The sequence below is a fragment of the Vigna unguiculata genome, chromosome 4 (genome assembly GCF_004118075.2).
Source record: "Vigna unguiculata cultivar IT97K-499-35 chromosome 4, ASM411807v1, whole genome shotgun sequence".
NCBI lineage: Eukaryota > Viridiplantae > Streptophyta > Magnoliopsida > Fabales > Fabaceae > Vigna > Vigna unguiculata.
In genome coordinates, this window is record NC_040282.1 from 9,872,611 (window position 1) to 9,894,954 (window position 22,344).

Sequence of the window (22,344 nt, forward strand, 5' to 3'; positions counted from 1 at the left end):
GGACAATCCTTGCCAAAGTGGCCTTCCTTGCCACAGTTGTTGCACCTTCTAATTAAGGGCAAACACTCCTCAAGTGTGATCCCCCACATCAGAAGCACTATACCTTGTTCTGTTGGGAAGGTAAACCCCTAGACCCTTGAGACTGGGGGTGGGGCCTATCATACGGTTTCCTTCTCTCTTCATGCCTTGGTTTGGACCTAGACGGTCCACCAACCCTCTGTTGCTGCAGGCGTTGAGCTTCCACCTCAACCTTCATCTTTTCCATAACCCTAGCCTTTTCCACTAAGGCTGCAAAGTCTTTGATGCATAGTGGGGCAACCATCAGACGAATGTCTACCTTGAGACCATTCTCAAACTTTTTGCATCGCCACTCCTTGTCAAGTGGCATGTGTAGAAACGGCTAAGGTCCTTGAATCTCTCAGCATATTCAGCTACTAATTTGCTCCCCTACGTCAACTGAAGGAATTCCATCTCCTTGGTGTATCTGACGCTGTCTAGAAAATACTCTGAGAAGAATTTCCCCCTAAAGGCTTCCCACGTGACTGAATTCTCCCTTTTTACATGATGGATTTCATGCTCATCCACCAATGCTCTGCCTCATCGGTGAGCATGTACACTGAAAGGCCAGTCTGTTCTCTATAAGACACATCTTTGCATTGAAGATTCTCTCCATATCCTTCAGTCATTGGTCTGCGACATCAAGACTGGTCTTGCCGTTGAATTTCATCAGGTGATGCTTCAAAAAGTCCTCCAAACTTCATTCCCTGGGTGGAGGTCGTGGCTCAGGACCATAGACAGGGGCATCGGTCCTATTCTCCTCCAATTTTCGGAGGGCCTCCAAGTGCTGTCTGTGAGCATCCTCAGCAGCCACTCTTGCAGCATCTATTAGCTGCATCACAATTTGGTGTTGCTCCAATGATGTTGCCTGGCGCTGCATCGACGCCTCATGTTGTTGCATCATATTGTTGCTTTGTTGAGTCAAGGTCGCCACCATAGCCTCTATCGCCCTTGAAATATCTGGTGCATCGCCTTGAGAAGATGGAGGATTTCTACGACGAGGTGCCATATCATTGGGCACACAGGGAAACCATTAGTCAGACTTAATCAAACAGAAAAGCTCAGCTAATGACACTAGGAAGACACAACGAAAGCTACGCAGACACACAAGTCCACAGACTCTAAGGAACGACCGCTCTGATACCATAAATGTAATGTCCCGTTTAAATATTAACATAATTAAATGAAACGTCACACACAATAATAAAATGGCATTGTCATGGAGTGAAAATGCCACTCCTTACAGTTGTCCAAAATACTTGGAATAGAAAATTGAGGCACACCACGATGCCATTAACAAAATAGAGTAAGGGTTCGACATTATTCAAAAAAAACTTAAAGAACAAGGCAATACATGGGCCACAACCTTACAAGAGAACTTGGAAATAAGAGGAATCAACCCAAGACAAGCTACGCAGTGGAATCTCCATTAACCTGATGACCACGAAGAGTCCATCTACTCACATCAATAAATTGATGATCATCGCAAAAGAAGAAACCACACACAAACACACAAGCAACAAGAAGGGCAAGCTAAAGTAAAAAGGATTTTATCATGTAATCGAACATAACATTTAAGAGTCCTAAGTACATAAATCAACCAAGTATGTAAGGATCGAAGAGCAAGACACTAAGACTCGATTATCCGGATACATATAATCAGTTGAATTCACTGGATGCTTGCACTTGTGGTGGCCTTTACTACTCTGCAGAGCCATTGCCAATGAGTTTCACCCTACCATGCACAAGGTTAGCCTTCAAACATCTAAGGCCATTATCCTGCCAATGGGTTTCACCCTACTACTCTCACCACTTGAGTCAGTACGCTCTACGTGAGACTAACTATAACATCCCATCGAATATTACTAATTTAAGTAATAAAATTAAGAAATATGATGAAAACCTCATTTATTATACTTCGCTTGCCAAACGTACGAGAAATTTTAAAACAATTATTACATCAGAAGTTATCCAATACAATATCCAAATTCATAAAAACACTATTTACAAATTTCATAAAAACAATAATGATAAAACTCTAGTAAAAGGTTTTCCCAGCTAACCCTCTCTCTGATGCTATGCCTGTAACACCCCTGGCGCACCAATCCCTGGTCCCAGAGCATGTCAGGTTACTATAGCCCGATGCACCCCAACCCATCACCCTTCTCCGTCCATTCATACTGGGTGGGTTGTTGCCAGTGGGGATCGAACCCCCAACCTGACCTTTAACACCTCTGGCACACCAGCAGATGCTACCAGTTGCGCTGCAGCACAACTGGTAGCATCTGTTGGTGAGCCAGAGGTGTTAAAGGTCAGGTTGGGGGTTCGATTCCCACTAGCAACAACCCACCCAGTATGAATGGACGGAGAAGGGTGATGGGTTGGGGTGTATTGGGCTGCAGACCTAACACAACCGGTTTGAGGGTGGCAGGTGGGATGCCTGGTAAGCCCAAGAGGATCCGAGGGTGTTACAAAAAAGTGCACTTTTTTGTAACATCCCTGGCTACCCCTCCTCGGGCTCTAGAGGCTGTCAGGTTACTACAGCCCAATGCACCCCAACCCCTCACAATATCAAGCATATCCCAAAATCAAGACTAACACAACAAGCCATGAAAACATATCACAAACGCACCATGCCACTGCACCATCACCTAGCGCAGCCTAAGCACCACTAGGCAAAATGGCAATGGAGACTGCCTGGCGGTTCCACATCATCATCGGACGCCATAACTCACAAGACTTCCCTGTTTCCTACTATCGTCTGGCGGTCCACTCTACAAACATCTAGAAATCAACATGTAATGTGACACTACTGGTTTTAGGTACTCTAATTTATTTCCTAGCATTCAACCATTCAATTCTCAAACATCCAGAAATCAACATACACATTCATATATTCCAAATTACAACATCACAACACATATGCATCTTTCAAGTATAAGCACGCATTCCTCTCTTTTATAATTCATATATACTCACATCTTAAATCAATGCCAACATTCAATTTGAACCCAAAAGTAAACCATGCTCATATGAAATTATAAAATAATAAGACAGTAGGCACATAACTCATTTATTCATATATATACTCCACCATTTAAATCCATGTTAGCATTCAATTTCAACTTATGAATATGCATGCTCAAATCAAATATAAAGGAGCAACCCTCTAGAAACTTAAGCACATATTTCTATGCACCAATGCAAATAAATATAGCATTTCATACCTCTTATGCAACAATTTAATTTATATTGATACACATGCATTAACTAATAAAAAAGTTCTCAACATGTGACTAACCTAAAGAAACATTCAAATTCATAGAAACTTACGACATAACTGACTCATGCTTCCAATTCATGCCACATTAGTAGTTACTTAAAATTATCAAGAGTTTATTCATGCATTTTAAAGACTTCCCAACCAGCAATCATGAGTAACATATATCTCTAGCTACAACCTCCAAATTGAATCTCCACCGTTCAAAGTGAAGAGCAACATGTTATGGACCAACTACCAAAATTTCACTTAAATCAGATGATTAACGAATCGGGAAATGCAATTTTATAAAAATTGCACAAACTAGAAAAACTTGTGGCGCCTAACGCCCATAAATCAAAAGCCCATACAATATTCGTGGCACCATAATTCATACATTACATGAATATTCACATACTTCATGCATTTTCAAGGTAAATAACCAGCCACAACTAAATTGAGAAATAAAATACAAAACCTGCATTGTCCTCGCTTAGGCTAGAAGCCTTCGCCATTATAACAAGGACTATCTCGCTTAATCTAGGCTCCCTCGCCTGGGCAAGCGCGTTACAGTAGCACTTTGCGAGCTCTCGCTTGGGCGAGACCCTCTCGCTTGAGCGAGATCACTCTTCGCTCAAAACAAAAGTCCATTGCCTGGGCTACATTTCAAGTAGAAAGCATAAGGTTCCTCACAAGTTCTCACTGAGGCGAGGCACTCTCGCCTGAGCGAGATGGTTTATTGCTCAAAACAAGGACTTTCCGCATGAGCGAGATGCTCGAGCAGAACCAGGGTGAGTTCCTGCTATTCTCGCCTAGGCAAGACGCGCTCGTTTGGGCGAGAATATCAGTTCTTGCCATTGGTAACACATACAAGGCAGAAACACAACACCAAGCACATTCCAAAAACACAAGTAAGCCATTTTTACCCGATCAATAATATCATTCAAGCACCAAGAACATAAAACAGACCAAGAATAGGCAGAATTACATAAAAATACGAAACCCTAGCTTCCCTTACCTTATCAAGAGATATTGTGAGGGGGTTTAAGCTAGCAGAATGGTACCACAACTCTAGGAACAACTTCGTAAGTTGGAAGCACTAACATCCGAACAAGGACGGGTTACTACGATGAACCCTAAATGGAACCACAAGAAAAATCCAATTGGGAAGAAAGAGTAAGAGCTGAAAAATAACATACGTGAGTGGAAAACTGAGTTTGAGCTAACTTGAAGACAAATGGGATTCAAAATCCTAGTAGAGCATCCTAGTAGAGCTTCTGTTGAGGGAAAGGAAGGAGTGAGCAAGGTGTTATTTTTGCAAAGTGGCAGAAATAAGGGGGTTAGGCTGCTTTAGGGGCTTTGGGCACCCTATGGACTATCCTTAGGCCCAACTGATTAAGGTAGGCTCTTAAAATTAGGGCAGAAAAATAAAGTGGGTCTTAACATCAATTATTGTTATTTTTGGTTTAGCTATGTGGAATTATAAATGTATTATTTAGATATAGATTTAAGTTAATTAACAATAATAAATATATATTAGCAAAGATATATTTTGTATAATTAACAAAAAATGATATATTTTGGTTAGTTGTTTTGTATTGTATAGTTTGATTATTAACTTTTAATTTTGACAAAGGATACCCTCTTGTGTGTTCAAATTTCGTTATTTCAATTTTACCCTTAATTATTATTTTAAAACTTAATTATTTTGTAAATAAATCATCTTTAAGTGTTCTTCTAAATACCTCTTTTGTTTTTAACTATTATTTTAAAAACTTCTTGGGTGTACATATTTTATTTTTCTATAACATTTTACAAGTATTTTAAAAATTAATTATATATTTCTTATTAATCTTAACTCAAATTTCTATGAAAATTAAAAAAATGTGAACATACAAATGCGATAACGCTTGTGTTTTCGCTAGTCATTGTTAAAGTAAAATGTAGGTATATTGTGTAATATGGTCTTGTACAAAATAAATACAACATGAGATTGATGTTAACATTTTTAAATAGAAACACATAATTTATATGCAAGTCGTTGTTAAAGTGAGATGTAGACATATTTTGTAATATGGTCCCATATAACATAAATACAACATGAAATTGATGTTAAATTTTTTGAATAGAAACGCATGTATGTTATATTAAAATGAAATGTGTATGTATGGGTCATTGTAAATAAATAATGATGCAAGTTAAACATCTAATACGTTATCCTGAAGATTCAAATTCTAAAAGAATGGTGTTATAAATCAAATAATACATTGATAAATTTATTGCTGATATTTTATTAAGAATGAAAAGGCCCAAAATAATTCCAATTTTATAACAATAGTTCTGTAAAACAATCAAGCTCTGACATTTAATTCCATTCCACAAATGAGAATTTGGTTTCTTTGTTTTTGGCCATTGTATTAAGAAAATTAAAAATATAATAATAATAGTATAAATAGTTAATAATTATAATAATAATAATATAAATAATAATAATAATAATAATAATCATAATAATAATAATAATATAAATAATACTAATAGTTGCAAGGCCCACTTTGTTTCTTTATTTTTCTACCCTAATTTTAAGGCTCATCCTAAGTAGATGGGCCTAAAGGTTGGCCCATAGGGTGTTAAGGCCCCTAAAGTAGGCCAACCCCTCCACTCTGCTCTCATTTGCCAAAAATAGTACCTTACTCCTCTCCTTGTTCCCCACAGAAGCTCTATTAAGGTTTGGACCTCCTCCCTCTATTATTTTCTGCTCACGTAAGTTGATTCTCCTCCGTACCTTCTTTCTTTCCAGCTTTGTGGTCGTGAGTCTAACTAGGATTCACCTTGGTAACCCATTTTGAATCTATTCTACTATTTTCCAGCTCTCGAAGCTATTCCTTGAGCTATTGTGCTCCACGGTTTGGGTGTCGAAGTTCTTGGCTAACATTTTCCAGGTAAGGGAAGCTAGGGTTTTCGTACCTTTGTAGTATGCTTGTAGTTTTACTTTTGTTTTGTGATTTATATGCTTGAATGAAGCTTGGGTTCTGATAAGAATAAACTGAATACTGTTTTGGTTTGGTGTGCCGCCATATGTGCGTGAAACAGGGAGAATGTAAGACCCGAGAAAAATTAGACTAAAGGGAAACACATGGGAAAAATTAATGGCTTGATTAATACTGTTGATTTATTTAATTTAATTAGGTTATTAAATTATGAAATATGAAATAATTATCATTTGAGTTATTTAAGTTATTGTGGTATTTACTATAATTATTTATGTGATGTAAGTTATTGTTTTATTTATTTTAAAGTTTAATATCATATATAAGGTTGCGAATATGTGTATATAATTAAGTGGTGCGTATTGTAAAATGAGAAAGTAAATGGCCTGGTGGTTGGAGAGTGAATTTGTGTGTGCAGATACATGGGTTTGAATCTTGTCCCCTTCATGTATTGGTTTTAATTATTTTATTATTCAATTAAAGCATGTGGACCTTATACGTTTATAATTTATTGGTGCATCATACATACCAAGAAAGCTCGTATTTTGGTGGTTGTTATGGCTGGTGCTAGTGTGAAAGCACATGTGTTCGAACCCCAGCGACATGCGTCACATGCGTCAGTTAATATTGTTTTGTTTCTTTTCCTTCTTTAATTGTGGGACCCACAAAAAATGGCTTAAGTTCTTTTCTCTCTCCATTTAGATTAAGTGGTCACGTGGCGCATTTTTTTTTTCCTTGCCACTATAACATTGTTGAGATGCTGCATTAGATTATTATTCAACCTTCACGCAGCATCATATTCTATCTTTTGAATTGTGATTTAAATAATATAATGGTTTTTTTTAATCTTAACTGAAAGATTTAATATAGGGTTAGATAAGGTCAAACCCTAGAAAGTTTTAAGGGGTATATAGGTTGAAAGTTAGGGTTTTAAAAAGGAAGAAGAATAGAGAAATTGAGAGTTGAAGGTTGTGGGAGCAGAGTGAAAGAAGCAATTCAGGTATGGGAAGCCAACCTTGTTTTCTTCTCTTCTTGTTGCTTGATGAATGAAGTTGATCCTGAATTCTGTCTTGGTTCTTTATACTTATTTTCATTCATAAAATCCTGTTGCACGCATTCTATTATGAAACCCATGGTCTGCAATTAGATTTCTGGATTTGACCTTGTTTTATTCTCGTTTGTTTTTGATAGACCTGTGTTTGTGTTTCTACTGATTTGAACCACGTACAAGCATAGCTATTGTTTTGTTCTTTTTCGCATGAAACTTAAAGGGGTTGTAGTCTTGTAATAGGTGATAGAGTGATGGTTCTAGGGATTCTATGGTGTGCGTTTTGATTGGATTGGTTTATTTCCTTTTTATTCATGGTGCAGTCTTCCATTGGTTGCTCTCGTCGTAGACACGTTAAAATATAAGAAAAGAGTTTCGGTTCAATATTTGGTTTTAAAAGTTAGTATCATGCATCATGAGATTTTTGATTACTATAAGGCCCAATTTTTCTGCCCTAATGTTTTAAGGGCTGGCCTTAATCTGTTGGGCCTAAGGGTTGGCCTATACTATGCTAAGGCCCTTAAAGCTGCCAGGGTCTCCCATTCAGCCCTCACTCTTACAAACAGTTCCTCAAACACTGTCTTTCTTCCTTTCAGAGCTCTACTAGGGTTTAGCCGTCCACTCTCTCTCTAAGCGTCAAGCTCTTCCACTCCATGTAAGTTGCTTCTGAGGTCACAGTAATCCTCCTCTAGTTTTATTTTATCATTTCCTTGAGGTTCATCCCAATGACCACGTTCTGTTTTGTCCCTCTTATTTTCCAGCTCCTAAAGTTGTTCCTGAGCGAACCTCGGAGCTGCTGTGCTCGCCAGTGTTGGTTTAGGAGCCCTATGTTAACCTTTTTCCAAGTACGGGGAAGTTAGGGTTTACTGTTATTTTTGTGTTCTCACATGCTTTGATCTTGTTTCATGAGTTGATGTTTGGTTGCTATTAAAAATGGTTTGGGAGCTGTTAAAAGCATGTTTTGGCCCGATTAAATGTATGTGCCTGCATGAACAGTGACGAGTTCTAGTTTTCTCACCCAAGCGAGTGTGTCTCGCCTAGGCGAGAATAACAACAACTCGCCCAGGCTGCTTGCGCGAGCTGTCGCTCAGCGACGAGCTCTTGTTTTGAGCGAGAGCCCATCTCGCGCAAGGGAGGAAGTCTCGCCTAAGCGAGAGGGCGCGACAGTGCCACTGTTCCTGATTCGAAACTTCGCCTAGGCGAAGGGAGCTCGCCTGAGCGACATGAACCTTTCGCCTGAGTGAGGCCCTTCTGCCTGACCGAGGGGTTGAGCGAGGGGTATGTTTGCTTTTTGGTTTCTTTGTTTTTGGATATTGGGTACATGCTTGGATTGATTATGCCCTTTTAAAGTATGAACTGAGTGACTTAATGTGAATATGATGAATTATGGTTTGGGACTTATGAGCTTAACATGAGTTGTGAATGATGAACTTGGATAATTCTTGGCATGTAATGAACATGAAATGGTTGGTTATGAAAGTGGCATGGTATTGATATGAGAGATAATTCTATATTCATGGTTTGGGAATGATGCGTTGGTATGGATTTCACATGCGATACGAATGAGGATGGATTGAAAAGGTTGACATGAGGTTTATACATGCATGATAAAAATTACTTGTTTGATTATGATTGGTCTATGGTCAGTGCGTAATTCCTTGAAATCTCTAGGTGAGATTCCATGGTCGTGCTTCAGTGGTCAGGACGTAATTCCATGACCCTTGTTAGTGGGAATTCATGGTGGTGTCCCATCTATATAATTTGGTAAGGATTCAAGGAAAGGTTGCATCGTGATACTCTAAGAAGCCAGTTAGTCTCACTTAGAGCAGACTGACTCTTGTGGTGAGAGTAGTAGGAGGCCTGAAACTCATTAAGGGCTAACCTTGTGTATGGGGGATTGAAACATTGTAACACTTGTAACACTTAGCTCGGGGGTGAGCAACTCAGGGGTGAGCAAGGTAATCCACCACAAGTGCAAGCATCCACTGAATTCGACTAGATTATATGTATCCGGATGAGTCGAGTCAGAGTCTAGTGTATTGTTTGAGAAGTCATAACATGTTTGGATGATATATATTTACTATTTGGATTGTGTAATGGCATGTGACTGCTTCATGAACTATTTCTACTCTAGCTTACTTTGTTTGCTTGTTTGGTTGTCTTGTATGTGGTTCTTCTCCTTTTGCGATGATCATCAATTTATTGATGTGAGCAGATGCGAGAGGCACTCAAGGTCAATAGGGAAGGGATGATTTTGCTACATAGTCTGCCTGGGTTGGACATCATGTTTCTTTTGGGCTTTTTCGTTAGGGCTACGACCCATGTATTGCTTTACTCTTTACTACTCTATCATCTACTGTTAATTCTTTGGTTCTCGTTTGTAACTAGCATCGTGGTGTTCCTTGGCATCTCCTAGTATTTTCCAGTTATTATAAGGAGTTATGTTTAAACTTCAAGACTACGCTACTATATTATTTTGATGTGACACTTCCTTTAATTACATTTATTAATTAAATGGGGTGTTACATTCTAGGGGTTCTATGGTGTGCATTTTGATTGGATTGGTTTATTTCCTTTTTATTCATGGTGCAGTCTTCCATTGGTTTCTTTCGTTGCAAACACGTTAAAATAAAAGAAAAGAGTTTCGGTTCAATATTTGGTTTTAAAAGTTAGTATCATGCATCATGAGGTTTTTGATTATTGTAGGAAGCCTTGGGGTTCATGGTGTTTGGTCTAGGTTTTCTTTGGTTAGAATGCGTAATGCAACGCTTGGTTTAAATGAGGAACCATGATTTATATAAGTTGATGGGGAGCTTTCTTATTTAATATGCTATAGTTTTGTGCAGGGATAAGTTGTGTTTGTTTTTCTTGCTTGTTTTTCTTTATCACATATTTATTTCTCTTTCATCACATGTAGCATGGGTTTTCCTTTGGTTTTGCTATATCTTTTCTTTGCAGCATTTGTTTTGCATGAAATTAAATGTTCGCTCTCTTCTTTGTATTTATTTTTTTTACGTGAATATGGGTGCAGAGGCATTAGCTTTTCTTTTTCTTCATTTGCACACAACAATGCCCTTCTCCTTCTTCCTTTTCTATTTCTCTTTCATGTGAAGGCTTAGATGAAAAGGATTAATGTTTATAATATTTTTCTTGGTGGGCACACTCTTATGTTGAGTATGAAGAGGTGTGGTGTTCTCTTAACCATTGGTCCATTTATTCTTGTATTTGTAAGTGCAACTTTAACTATGTCATTAATTCTCTCTCATCACATGTTTATTTTGTTTGACTGGTGGAGGGCCCACATGTATTTTCTCTCACCTTGTATGCTTGAATGAAGACCACATACATTAATTTTCTCTCACCTTGGTTTCTTTCTTTTCATTTTGACGTTGCAACACTTCTTTCTACCACTTTTAGATTAAAAGTTTGATGAGTTCAAATTTTTGCCCTCATTTAATATTTAAATTTGGGGATTTAATTGAATTTTCTGTGCTTAAAGATTGATTTAATTAGGATTTGTGATTATTGGATTTATTGAGTAAGTTTGGTAAAAGTGGCGTAAAAATTGATTTTAGTTGCATAAAATATTATTGGATATTCTAACGTTTGTTAATGCAGTTGGAATTTATTTTTGGTCAATTAATAGTGTGATTTTGAAGTATTCAAAGTTACAAAATAAGTCCAAAATCAAGAAATTCTGGAAAAGAATAAATCAGGAGCTAAATGCACCCGCAGATTTTATTTGCACACTCCTCCCTCAAGTGGACCACAAAAACCTGTTCTGCACCCCCAGTTTTCACTAAGTTGCACCCCTCCTACAACTTAAACTCCACTCAACCAGATCATGCCATGTGGCAATCCCCACCTTTTAAAATTAGCCAACCATAAGCTGCCACGTGTCATAATCCTCCACTCACCAAATTGACCACTCAGATCTTGCCACGTCATCATCTCCTCCATCTCACACATGAAACCCTAACCCTAATTTCCCTTTCACCCACCATCTCCTCGCCGGCCACCACTGCAACTCGCCGGAAATTTCAACCTCCATCTCCACCGCACCTTCACGTCTTCCGGCCACCACGAACAGCAACGCCACCTTCACCTGCGACACACATCTAGCGGCGCCATCTCCGTCAACCACCATGAGCATCGCGCCTCCGTCTTCTCCGCATCTTCACGCACCATCGCAACACCTCTTCTAGCCACCATTGACGTTCCAGCACCTCCATTGCAGATCTGCGAACAGCAACAACAACCGCAGTTTCGTCACGCCACGAACCATGGAAACCTGCATCAGTTCACTCATGAATCTTCACCGCTGCAGCAGCGAACACCAGTAGCGAACACCACCACCGCGAGCCACCCTCATTCTCGTCCATTCTTCCGCACCACCGTGAGTTCATCTCCAGCCATTGCATCACCATCGCACCAGAGATAGCACCTGCAGGAAACGCGAAGCAACCACGCACCACCATCTTGCATGCCATCACCACCGCAAAAACACCATTGCTGGAGACGCACAAGTCACGTCCGACCACCTCGCCGGAAAGCGGCAGCAGCCGCGCTGTCAGCTGTCATTGCCATCTCCATCTCCATTGCATCTGCAGAAACCCTAATTCTGGAGAGAGAATCTGCACTGCCACGTGTCAGCATCTGATAGGACAATCAAACTGGTCAACTGGTCAACTGGTCAACTGGTCAAAGTCAGTAGTCAACTCTGGTCAAAACTGCAAATATGGTTAAATGAGAGGGGCAGAATTGAAAATTGGACATCAATTAAGTTGCTAATTAATTATAAAAATGAAAGATTTTAGCAACTGACAGATAAAGCCCAAAGTCCAGTTGAAGCCTATATAAAGAGACTTCACGGAGCAGAAGCGGGAACTTACAATTTACAACTGACAGCTTAGACACTTAGAACTCTCTGGTTTTGGCAGATACCATCTCCACCACATCTCTCATTCTTTCTTTTATTTTGTTTCCTTCATATCATCATGTATTCCATCAAAGCCATGGAGGGCTAAGCTTTTAGGGTTGATTCCACTGTAATTTCTTAAATGGATTCTGAGGTTAGATGAATTTATGTGTTTGTTATTTTGATTATTGTTGTGGTTTTTGTTTATCTATGTCCTTTGCTTCTTAATCGAATAGAAAATAATGATTTTAAATCTACATGCATGCTAATCATATGAGTTAAAAGGTTTTTAAATAAAATTGAGACTTTACTTTGATTTTGTTTAGAAACTTTCATTTGATTAAATAAGTTTTTGCCAATAATTGAGACTTTAATTTGATTAGAGGTAATTAATTTAACTAAAATTAGTCAAGACTTTACTTTGATTAATTAAGTTTTCTATTTGGTAAAGAAACAAAGGAATAGACATGATTAGACATAGTAAAATTAATTGAGACTGTACTTTGATTGAATTTACTATGGACAATCTAACAATTCTCACTTTTAATTGAGACTGTACTTTGATTAAAAGTGAGGATGCCAACAAATGAATTGAGTCTTTACATTGATTGATTTGTAAAACAACAACAATAATTAATTTAACAATAATCTCTAGATAACCAATGAAGAATCTTATTTAGAAAAAGCAGTGGAATTGACCTATTTACTATTATTGTGTTTACAATCTTCCGTGTCATTTTCTTTGGACACCAAAATCCCCCTATTTTTATAGTTGCTAGATTTAATTGCATTTTTAAGAATCAAATACAGCGCCGCTGCCGGGGAATACGGTTAGTATTTCTTTTATTTTGATTCTGTTTTTATTTTTTTATTTTTTTTATTCTATTTTTTATTTTATTTTATTTTATTTATTTTTATTTTTTATTTATTTTACGCATATACGTTTGATATAGTTTGTTATTTTGTAGTATCTAGTTTTCTGTTAATATATTCTAAGCAAAGTTCTATTTTTGTTTTGATTAAGAATTTCTTTTAAGAAATTTTTGAGACTAGTTTGGAAAACTCTGTCTAGGAAAGACTTGGTATTTAAGTTGTCCATTGTGACACACCTCTCTTTCCTGGGAGTAGACCCAACGACATCTTAACTCATTTCTTTCTTGAAATCTTTCTCTAAAACAAGAATAGGAAGAAAAAAAAAACACACGGGGAAACACTTTCAGGTGGACTGCATAGTGCATGACTCGGGACAATCCGGGTCAATTTTATCAACTTGATTCAGAACTTGAAAGGAACTTGCGTAAATCACGTAGGAGACTTGAACTCAGGTGTTCTACTGAAGGAGCACCATCATCATCTGAACCTACCACTGAAAGTGTACCACTAGAATCACCTCCAGTGATTAACATATCTTCTGATCCATCACCTGAACCAGAAATTCAAGAAGATAGAATGGAAGAAAGAACAATAAGAGAGTTGGCTTCACCGGATGCAGCAATTACACAAAACATGTGCATCCAATATCCAGATGGAGAATGTGAGCTTAAGTCTGGGTTAATCCATCTTTTACCCAAATTCCATGGATTAGCAGGAGAAGACCCGTACCATCACTTGAAGGAATTTCATGTTGTTTTTTCATCCATGAGACCTACAATAGTGATAGAGGAACATATCAAGCTTAAGGCTTTTCCATTCTCATTACAAGATGCCGCTAAGAATTGGTTATACTGCCTTCCGCCCGGGTCTATCAATACTTGGGAGACTCTGAAAAGATTATTTCTGGAAAAGTTTTTTCCAGCATCTAGAGTTGTTGCTATTCGCAAAGATATTTATGGGATAAGGCAACAAGAAAGAGAAAGTCTTCACGAGTATTGGGAAAGATTCAAAAAGTTATGTGCTTCCTGTCCTCATCACCAAATAAACGAGCATCTCCTCATTCAATACTTTTGTGAGGGATTGAGTATCATGGATAGACAAATGATAGATGCTGCAAGTGGAGGGTCATTGGTGGACAAAACGCCAACAAATGCAAGACAATTGATTGAAACTATGGCGTCGAACCATCAACAATTTTCCACAAGGAGTAATTCTATAACTCTATTGAAGGGAACCCATGGAGTAGAAGCTTCATATGTTGCAGATCACAAGAAATTAGAAGGAAAGCTGGATGACTTAGCGGCAATGGTAAGGACCTTGACAGACTTACAGAAAAAGCCTATCCCTTATACTTTATGTGGAATTTGTGCTTCTACTAATCATCCTACAGAGGCTTGTTCTATGTTAAAAGAGACAGGGACGTTAGACAATGAACAACCTCAAGCATATGCTGCAAACATCTATGGCAATAATAGACCACCTCGGTAGCAATACAACCATGATTTGTCCTCCAACAAGTACAACCCAGATTGGAAGGAATATCCCAGCCAGAAATGGGGAAATCAACAGCCTCAACACCAACAACTCTATGTTCCACCTCAACAGAGACAACAACCACAACCAACTGCAACCTCTGGTGATTCAAACATGGAGGCAATGATGAAAATGATGGCTGACATGATGAAGGGACAAATCAATGAGTTGAAACAAACGATGGAAGCAACCAATCAAAACTTGCAGAACCAGATTGGACAAATGGCAAATGAGTTAAATCAGATGAAGTCTCAACAAGGCTCGAGCAATTTGCCTGCACAAACTGTAATCAACCCACGAAATGTAAGTGCTATTACTTTAAGATCGGGAAAGCAAATACAAGGCCTTGGGGATGCCCAAGAAGATGAAGATAAGGACAATGAAGTTGTACCTAATGATGAAAGAGGAAGATCAGATGAAGCAACACAAGCAACATCTGAAATACCTGCACCCAGTGATAACTCCAGGTTGGTATCCCCTAATACTTCCTCTGAAAATTCTTCTCCTTATTCTCCTCCTCCTCCCTATCCAAACCGTTTGAAACCAAAAACTAAAAAGATGGAGGAGTTAGACAAAGAAATCCTGAATACTTTCAAGAAAGTGGAGATAAACATCCCTTTGTTGGATGCTGTAAGACAAATTCCTAAATACGCCAAGTTTCTAAAAGAATTATGTACACATAAAAGGCGTATTATGGACAAAGAGGTAGTGAGCATGGGAAGAAACGTCTCTAGCTTAATTAAGAAGCCTGCAGTCAGAATGCCGCAAAAGTGTAAGGATCCAGGTATGTTTTCTGTTCCCTGCATTATAGGTAGTACTAAGTTTGACAATGCTATGTTAGATTTAGGAGCTTCCATTAATGTAATGCCTTTATCTGTGTTTACTTCACTTCATCTTGGACCTCTTAAGTCTACTGGTGTGGTCATTCAATTGGCCAACCATAGCACAGTTAACCCTGCAGGTGTGCTAGAAGATGTGCTTGTCCGTGTGGACAAATTAATTTTTCCTGCAGATTTATATATCTTGGACATGAAGGATGATGAAGGAATGAGTTCAACCATAATTATCTTGGGAAGACCATTCATGATGACAGCACGTACCAAGATAGACGTGCATGCAGGATCCTTGACTATGGAGATAGGAGATGAGAAGGTGCAGTTCAACGTGCTAGAAGCCATGAAGCACCCAATTGAAGACCATTCTTTATTTTGTATTGATTTATTGAGTAATGTAGTGAACAATTATGCTTTTGGACTTTTGGACGTTTTATCTGGTTTTTCTTCTTCTTTGGATTTTTCTCTTTCGAATATTTCGGGCTCAATTTTAGACGAAAGAGAAAATTTTAAAACAGGTGATGTTGAGGACGCGGTGTCACTATTTGATACCTCTGTGGCGTCCGAGTGTGATGCTGAGGTGGCTGAAATTACCTTAGGCAGTAAAATGTTGCAATCTGTGGAACAACCACCCACTTTGGAGTTGAAACCTTTGCCATCTCATTTGAAATATGTTTATCTTGAGAGGGATGGGAAACTCCCTGTTATTATATCTGCCTAGCTTACTGACGAGCAGGAACAAAAGCTATTGCAGGTTATCAAAGATCACAAGTGAGCAATAGGCTGGACTTTGGCAGATATTCCTGGTATTAGTCCTTCTTTCTGCATGCACAGAATACTCTTGGAGGAGGATGCTAAGCTAGTGAGGCAACCTCAGAGGAGACTGAATCCTCAACTGATGGAGGTTGTGAAGAAGGAAGTCACCAAGTTGCTACAAGCAGGTATTATATATCCCATTTCTGACAGCACTTGGGTGAGTCCTGTACATGTGGTCCCCAAGAAATCTGGGATCACCGTGGTCAAGAATGAGAAGAACGAGTTGATTCCTACTCGTATTCAGAATAGCTGGAGGGTCTGTATTGATTATAGAAGACTAAACCAGGTCACCAGGAAGGACCACTTTCCTTTACCATTCATGGACCAGATGTTAGATCGATTGGCAGGTAAGTCTCATTACTGTTTTCTTGATGGATTCTCTAGGTATTTTCAGATTTGTATTGCCCCAGAGGATCAACATAAAACTACCTTTACTTGTCCATTCTGTACATATGCGTATAGGAAAATGCCATTTGGCCTTTGCAATGCTCCTGGAACATTTCAGCGATGTATGATGAGTATTTTTACAGATTTGTTGGAGCATTGTATTGAGGTTTTTATGGATGATTTTAGTGTATACGGTTCATCTTTTGACCACTGCTTGTCTAATCTTGCTAGAGTCTTGGAGAGATGTGAAGAGACTAACCTTGTTCTAAAGTTTGAAAAATGTCATTTTATGGTGGAACAAGGTATAGTTTTAGGTCACGTTGTTTCCAAGAATGGTATATTTGTAGATCCTGCTAAAATTGATATTATTTCACAATTGCCTTACCCCTCTTCTGTGAAAGAGGTTCGATCTTTTCTTGGACATGCAGGATTTTACAGGAGGTTTATCAAGGACTTCAACAAGATAGCCAACCCTCTCTCCAACTTGTTGCAAAAGGATGTAGCATTTGACTTTGGAGAGAGGTGCAAAGATGCGTTTGATACATTGAAAAAGGCGCTTACCACCACTCCTATTATCCAGCCACCTGACTGGACATTACCATTCGAGCTGATGTGTGATGCATCAAACTTTGCAGTAGGAGCGGTGCTTGCACAAAAAGATGGGAAGCTATCACATGTGATATATTATGCTTCCAAAACGTTGGACACAGCGCAGGCTAACTACACCACGACTGAGAAGGAATTATTGGCTGTTGTGTTTGCCTTGGACAAATTCAGACCGTATATACTTGGTTCCAAGGTAATTGTTTATACTGATCATGCAACATTAAAATTCCTTCTGAAGAAAGCAGATTCGAAACCAAGGTTGATCAGATGGATGCTACTGCTCCAAGAGTTTGACATTGAGATTCTAGACAGAAGTGGAGCACATAACTTGGTAGCTGATCATCTTAGCAGGATTGAAAATGGAGAAGATAACATTCCTATTAAGGATGACTTTCCTGATGAAGTCCTCCTAGCATTGACTGCTGTGAAAGGTATGTTTCCTGAACCTTGGTTTGCTGACATTGTTAACTATTTGGTTGTTTCTGCTATTCCTCCTTCCTTCTCCAAATATGAAAGAATCAAGCTAAAAAGTGAGGCAAAATACTATATCTGGGAAGATCCAATCTTATGGCGCATTGGTAGTGACCAAGTCATAAGGAGGTGTGTTCCAGATATCGAGATACCTTATGTGTTTGAGTTCTGTCATTTGTCTCCTTTTGGTGGACATTATGGCACACAAAGAACAAGTAGGAAGGTGTTGGATTGTGGATTATATTGGCCTACTATTTTTAAAGATGCACAGAGGGTATATGAAAATTGTGAGCAGTGCCAAAGGGCAACCAAGTCCATTACAAGAAGGGATGAAATGCCTCAACAACCCATGCTATATAGTGAGGTATTTGATATTTGGGGTATTGATTTTATGGGTCCTTTTCCTCCTTCTTTTGGGTTTTCTTATATTTTGCTTGCTGTAGACTATGTCTCCAAATGGGTGGAAGCCATAGCTACAAGGACTAATGATTCTCGAGTTGTTATGAGTTTTGTCAGGTCTAACATTTTCTGCAGATTTGGGATACCATGAGCCATCATCAGTGACCTGGGGACTCATTTCTGTAATAGGCTACTTGAGAACATGTTGAAGAAGTATGGGGTGACACATCGCATTGCTACACCATATCACCCCCAAACCAATGGACAAGCAGAGATCTCTAACAGGGAGATTAAAAAGATACTAGAGAAAGTAGTGAAGCCTAGTCGAAAGGATTGGGCCACAAGATTGGATGATGCACTTTGGGCATACAGGACAACCTATAAAACACCTATAGGTATGTCCCCCTTTTCTGTTTTTGTTTTCTATTTGTTAAAGAAACAAAGGAATAGACATGATTAGACATAGTAAAATTAATTGAGACTGTACTTTGATTGAATTTACTATGGACAATCTAACAATTCTCACTTTTAATTGAGACTGTACTTTGATTAAAAGTGAGGATGCCAACAAATGAATTGAGTCTTTACATTGATTGATTTGTAAAACAACAACAATAATTAATTTAACAATAATCTCTAGATAACCAATGAAGAATCTTATTTAGAAAAAGCAGTGGAATTGACCTATTTACTATTATTGTGTTTACAATCTTCCGTGTCATTTTCTTTGCACACCAAAATCCCCCTATTTTTATAGTTGCTAGATTTAATTGCATTTTTAAGAATCAAATATTTGAGATCAATTCCGTATTCGTTGTGAGACGACTCAGGGTTATCTTAACCCTAACTATTTTGTTCACTACTAACTGGCAATACAGAAGTTGCTATAGTTTAGTAGTATTAATTTGATCGCGTCAACGACAGCGATATCAAAGTTACACCTTTTGTTCTTTATTGTACCATGGACCCACACACCCAAATACAAATTCATGGTGCTATTTTAGATGGTCACAACTTTTAGTTTCATTCACACTTCATACCACACATCTATTTCTCTCATCACATGTGCTTGTAATAAAATGAGGGGCCCACATATGCATGCCTTTTGTTTCCATTCTTGATGTTTGTAGACTTTACTAAAAGCTAAGATATTAGTGTTCTAATTGTTGCAACTTTGATCTTTCAACCATGACTCACATTCACTTAATAATTTTCTTTACTTTCTTGGATTAGTGGGACCCACCTAAGGCTTTTATGGATTCATATTGCATGTTCAAAATCATGTATGACAATTTTTGGTTCTCTTTAAATTCTCATACTTTTGGTTTGGTGCTTTTTATTTTGGTTTTAATAATTGTGTTATATTTCAATGTGTTGGTGACCATTGATGAGATGAGTGTGTGATTTGAGTTTACTTTTGGACTTATATAGTATGATAGTTATTTTATTGAACATGAGTTATATAGCCATAATTGCAATGTCAATGCTATGTCTTTTGCTTGGTTATATTTTAGTTGCATGGTTATGGAATTAAAATGGTGGCTTGGTGCTATAGCTGTTGTTGTTTATATTGGTTTGGAAATTATTAATAGAGTTCATGGTATGAATGTATTAGTTGATAAAGTCGATGAGGTTTTCCATACCTAGGAACCCAGTAGTGACTCTTTCGCTAGTGTGAAGCAGTGGAAAGGGTCCTCTTGGCCTGTGTGAAGCAGTGGCAGAGGATTGATTCGAGTGTTGTACCTTCTCGCTTATGTGAAGCAGTGGAGAGGGGAAAGATGTTTCACCTTATTTCAGCTCGTTGCGAGTATAGTGCCCGATGTGCGATGCATAGACGTTTTTACTCATAATTCCTTGAGGAATAAGGGAGACAGTCTAGCTGCGATAGTGGGACACATCGAGCCATCTATTCTAGGAAACTAGATGTTGTTATGGGGTGAGAGGCCGCGGAAAACCAAAGTTTGATTATGATCACTATGATTGAATATTTTAGATGAAAGTGATGCTATGTTTGGTTTGGTATGATGGTTTGGATTTTGGGGTTTGTGTGTTCAAACCAAGTATTAATTGTGATCATAATGCTTAAGTGTTACTTGAATGCAACGTTGATTATTATTAGACATGTTTTATTTACGAATTTCTTTTATATATATATATATATATATATATATCATTATTTATGGTTAGTTTACCCCTATTTGTTTGTGTGTATGTTTGTTGTATGTGCGATGATCGTACAACGTGTGTGTTATATAGGAGCAGATGATAATGCAGATGTTTTTGGCATGGAGTAGATCGACGAGAGGCTGGATGAACTCAGGCATTATTATAATTATTTAGTTGTTTTAAATCAGATACTAAAGTATATGTAATTTTCTTTTGGTCGCAATTGTTATTAGAATTTATTTGATAACTTGGGTTTTTGGAACACGCAATTTAAATTAAAATATAAGTTTTTTATTAGTACATTTTCAATGATAATCATTTTCCACTAAACGCAAAAGTTTTCTAACATTCTATGACATCCCAAAATCTAGGGTGTTACACTTACACTCTAATGAGTCAGTTAGTTTCACATAGACTGTACTGACTTGAGTTGGGAGAGTAGCAGGAGGCCGAAGACACTTTAAAGGCTAACCTTGTGTGTGGGGGATGAAACACTGTAACAAATGCCTCGGTAGAGCAGCTCGATAGAGCAGTAAAGGCCACCACAAGTGCAAGCATCCATTGAATCCGACTAATTATATGTATCCGGATGAGTTGTGTCTTGAGTCTTAGTGTATCGTTTGCAAGTCAGAACATGATTGGTTGGCATATGCATCTTGGATCACGATATTGTAAGTAATTGTATGAATAATCATTTTCTACTCTAGCTTACCCTTTTGCTTGTTTGATTGTTATGTGTGTGGTTTTATCTTTTTGTGATGATAATCAATTTATTGGTGTGAGCAGATGCGAGAACTCCTCGTGGCCAACAGGGAAATGGTAACTCCGCTGCGTAGCCTATCTGGGCTGGATTTCGTTTAATTGGGCTTTCTCTTAGAGTTATGACCCATGTATTGACTTTTCTTTTGGTATTAATTTGATTACTGTTGAACTTTGTACTCTATCTTGTATTGGCATCGTGGTATGCCTCAGGATTCTATTTTAAGTACCTTGGATATCTTTATGGAGTGATTTTATACTCCGCATCTTGGCTCTTTATATTATTCTGTGTAATATTCCATTGGCTATATTAGTATTTAAATGGGGTGTTACATTTATGGTATCAGAGCGGTCATTCCTTAGAGTATATGGACTTGGGGATCCACTTAGCTTTCGTTGTGTCTTTCTAAGTGTCTTTAGTTAAGTTCTTGTCTCATCAAGTCTGACTAATGGTTTTCCTATGTGCCAGTGATTATGGCACCCCCGCGTAGAACTCCTCAATCATCTCAGGGTGACGTACCAAACATCGCCAGAGCAATAGAAGCTATGGTGGCAGCTATGACTCAATAGAGTACAACTATGATGCAACAACACGAGGCATCGATGCAACGACAGGCAACATCGTTGGAGCAACAACAGTTGGTGATGTAGTGGATGGAGGCTGCAAGGGTAGCTATTGAGGATGCCCACAGGCAGCATATGGAAGCCCTCCGCCAATTAGAGGAGAACAGGGTAGCTCCCCTTGTTTTTGGTCTTGAGCCACGACCTTCAGTTAGAGAGTGGAGTTTGGAGGACTTTTTGAAGCACCACCCGATGAAATTCAACGGCAAGACTAGTCTTGATGCTGCAGATCAATGGTTGAAGGACATAGAGAGGATATTCAATGCCAAGATGTGTATTATTGAGAAAAAATTGGCTTTTGCCGTGTATATGCTTACAGGAGAGGCAGAGCATTGATGGATCAGTATGAAATCCATCATGGAAGAAAGAGAGGAACCAGTCGCTTGGGAGGCTTTCAAGGGGAAGTTCATCTCCGAGTACTTCTCTTATAGCATGAGGTATGCCAAAGAAGTAGAGTTCCTCCAATTGACTCAAGGAGGAAAATTAGTGGCAAGTAAGGCCACTTTAGCAAAGATTGTCCCACTCTTGTCAGGATAGTGACGTGTACCCCGACTCAGGCCTCGACTCAACATCAATAGAGGAGAGGAGGCAACAAGCCTCAGGTGACA